Below are 3,981 nucleotides of genomic sequence, written 5' to 3' on the forward strand. Positions count from 1 at the left end.
CTGATACCACTGCTCTCAAGATTTGATTAACATTTCTGGAAATTCTGTGTCGAGTCAAATAAAGGTTATAATGCATCAGCTTCCTGTTCTAGAAAGTCCATCCACAGATGTTCGGATATGGGTTTATTTGTTATTTATTAAAATTTGATTTGTTAGGAAAATAAATATAAAGCCAGTTTTCTAAACAGCAAAAGGTTTAGGGAAGCTTTTAATGTTTAATAGATTATTGTATTTTAATCTGTTGGAAGCCGTCCAGAGTGACTGGGGAGGCCCAGCCAGATGGGCAGGGTATTATTATTATTATTATTATTATTATTATTATTATTATTAGCGAGGGTCCCCCAAAAACATTGACCATGACTTTAACTATGATAGGGGCTGCACTGTACAAACTGTATTTGTTTGTTTTTGATAGGTTTCTGTCCTCCTGACCCAATCGCAATAGATAGTATAAGGGGAACATATGAGGAAAACATTGGTTGAACTTTCCCACTCCCTATTTCTAGGCTTTTTAAAAAAAAAAGGTGGGGGGGTTATATCTAATAAATATTTAGAGCTGGTTCTTGGTTTCGTTCTCATACACTCCCTTGAGTGCATGCATGTGAGCCATTTATCCTTAATGAAATGTTATGCCCCTGAAAAATGTGTGTGAATAATCCACAAATATGCGTGTGATCCATAGGTCTTTCATTCCCTAGTCCCAATTGGCATCCTGCGGGGAGGAAAGAGTGTTGGTGTGTCTAAGCTTAAGGGATTGGCTGCCTGGTAACCGTTCTTTAAGCTCAGAAAACAAAAGCCCCATTTTGTTTTCAATTTTGTTAAACAATTGAGAATCAGAAGCCCTTGCCAATCTCACACAAATCTCCCAAAGATCTATTAGTAGATCCCACTGCCCATCCCCTAGTTTAGGGGTTCCCAAATTTGGGTCACGGAGCACTAGTGATTTGCAGGTTTTCTTCATGTGATCTGTATCAATGTCTGTAAAAATACAATTAAAATTCCTACAGCATCCAGCACAGCACATTACAACTGCTACAAGAGAAAGATTTTTTTTTTAAGCAGTCTGCCAAGACCCTGAGCAATTTTCACACGGGCAAAAGAGTTTAGGAACCATTTCAGTTTCCCAGGCAAAAATCCCGTCATGGAGATGAAAGCAGTTTGTATCCAGGGCCAGAGGCTAGGCAGATCAGAAAGCCTTTAATCTAAAGGGTGTCTTACACAAGCAAAGCACCTGTATGAAAGGCAGAAATAAAGCAGAAAATCCATATCTATGTTTGCTGATTCATTACAGCATTTGACACTCAGAACACATGCATTGATTATCTTTCGTGCAATGCAATCTTTTTAAAATGATGCTTTATGATTCCCTTCAATACCAGTGGATTGTAGAATTATTTCTGGGAAGTCTACTCAATGATGACAACTTTCTTTTTAAGAAAAAAACCAACGCCCTTTCATATGCAGCCACTCGAAGTGTCATTTTGACTTGCCAAGTACAAAAAGCAGGAAAGGACAAATACATTTTAACATTAAGATGCTAGATACAAAGCCTAGGAATAGATTACAGTATAATCAGAGCTGACTTTACCAACTCCAATAGAATTACACCGGTCATGGATACCATTTGGATCTGAAGGGAAATTGTAGCATAAGCTGCTACTGCCCTCTTGAGGTTTCCAAAAACCTGCTCAGAAAGAGAGTCACATGCTAAATGCACTTCCACGATTCCTTTCAGAGACTGTTTTGTGTTGTTTTGATAGAACACAGTCACTGATACTGCCATTTGAAGGGGAAGTGCAACACAGGAAGAGAGTTCCTAATCTGTCCCCCTTCTCCTGAAGATCAAGACTGTCATACTGTTTTTACTTCCACTAGAGAGAGATTGGGAGGCGGGTGGCTCTGTGGTCTAAACCACAGAGCCTAGGGCTTGCCGATCAGAAGGTCGGTGGTTCGAATCCCTGCGACGGGGTGAGCTCCTGTTGTTTGGTCCCAGCTCCCCACCAAGCAGTTCGAAAGCACGTCAAGTGCAAGTAGATAAATAGATACCACTCCGGCGGGAAGGTAAACGGCATTTCCGTGCGCTACTCTGGTTCACCAGAAGTGGATTAGTCGTGCTAGCCACATGACCCGGAAGCTGTCTGCAGACAAACGCCGGCTCCCTCAGCCTATAGAGCGAGATGAGCGCCACAACCCCAGAGTAGTCAGGGGTACCTTTACCTTTACCTAGAGAGAAATTAATGCCTGTATCTTTTTCCCTGGGGTTGTATAAGGGGAGAGGTAGCACCTCTGGTGGGGGACATTCGTGCTCCTTCACGGGTAGTTTAGCAGCTCTCCCCTGTGGCTCCTAGAAGCTGTCAATATGCGACAGTGGCCACATCCCAGGAACAGCTTTGACTAACCGGCTAAGCCAGGTAAAGGTCTCAAAGATCTCAAACCCTTGTTGCCTTAGCTTAGGGACTTGCCCTGCATGCCAAGACCGGCCCCAGTTGAGCCAATAGTGGGTGAAATGGCCAAGGCGGCAGTTTCTGCATGTGCTGTAGAGGTGAGGGGCAGATGGGGGCTTGTCAAGCTGGGAAGGTAGAATCATAGAATCATAGAGTTGGAAGAGACCACAAGGGCCATCCAGTCCAACCCCCTGCCAAGCAGGAAACACCATCAAAGCATTCCTGACATATGGCTGTCAAGTCTCTGCTTAAAGACCTCCAAAGGAGGAAACTCCACCATACTCCTTAGTAGCAAATTCCACTGTCGAACAGCTCTTACTGTCAGGAAGTTCTTCCTAATGTTTAGGTGGATCTTCTTTCTTTTAGCCCATCTAGGAAAAAGAAAACTCTGATCCTAAACCTCCGCTTCCTTGCAGGATTTATTCAGGAGAAGAAAAGGCAAAGGAGTAAACCCTACACAAATCTGGAGTGGGGTCCCTAAGATGGTAGGATGGCATGTTGTATGTCTCCTTCTGGCAACTCCTGCAGCCAAGCCAGTGTCAAAAGTATTGCTCTGCTTTCCTTTGGACTGCACCAGTGAGGCCAAGAGGGGGTATTGTCTAGTTAGCCAAAGACCTCCATACACAGTGCCCAGGCTTGAGCCCTGGGAAGGTCACTTTGGTGCTGCTAATGCAGCAGTTCGACTTCACGCCCCCCCCAAGAGGTGCACTCCATTGTCTCTTGGCACAGATGCCAACCAATTTCTCCCAGTTGGTTTTTATCTTCCCCAGTGAAAAGAAAAGCAGCTGCCAGATGATCGGTGAGGGACAAAGGAACCCAATGGAGCTGCGGGTCTTTCAGTAAAACAAATGCATTGTCTCTGCTTCCCATCTCTCTCTCTCTCCTGCAACCTCCCTTCAAATGAGTTTAGAATTCATCCAGCCCTAAACCTATGTCACTATGGGGCATTCATGTCAGGCAGTAAGACCAATCTGGGTGGATAGAATACACATAGGTACTGATCGGCCAACAGGAAGCAAAGTTCACATTCCCTCCTGGCTAGTATCACAGCTACCTAGAATATCTAAGTGTTACCTCCATAACAGCGATAAAGCTAAGGGGCTAGATCACATGAGGCTGAGAGATTTAAAATGGCCAGTGTTTAGATTTAGGCAGGGAATCTGTGGCTCAAAGGCAGTTCGTTAGGCAAATCCTTTGAGAAAAAGGCCAGTGTGTTGGTGACAAGAATACACATACTGTTCCCAGAGCCAATGATGCTACGGTACTAGGTAACTTTTTTTTCCTTGCACTTTAGTGCTGAGACCCATCTCAAGGGCTAGATGAAAACATTTGGGAGTATGTAGTTTGAGCTCAATTCAGGTCCTTTTGCTCAAACTTACGCTAGTCAGCAACAGCCTGCCAAGTGTGGTTGTGAGTTCTGCTAGGGGGAAGCAGTATAAGATTGTTTACATATAAGAATACATTTTTTATTTATTAAATGATTACGATCAAATTCAGCTATTGCATATAGACATAGGCTTACAAATGCAACCATCTG

The sequence above is a fragment of the Zootoca vivipara genome, chromosome 1, assembly GCF_965207765.1.
Source record: "Zootoca vivipara chromosome 1, rZooViv2.hap1.1, whole genome shotgun sequence".
In the NCBI taxonomy this organism is placed as follows: Eukaryota; Metazoa; Chordata; class Lepidosauria; order Squamata; family Lacertidae; genus Zootoca; species Zootoca vivipara.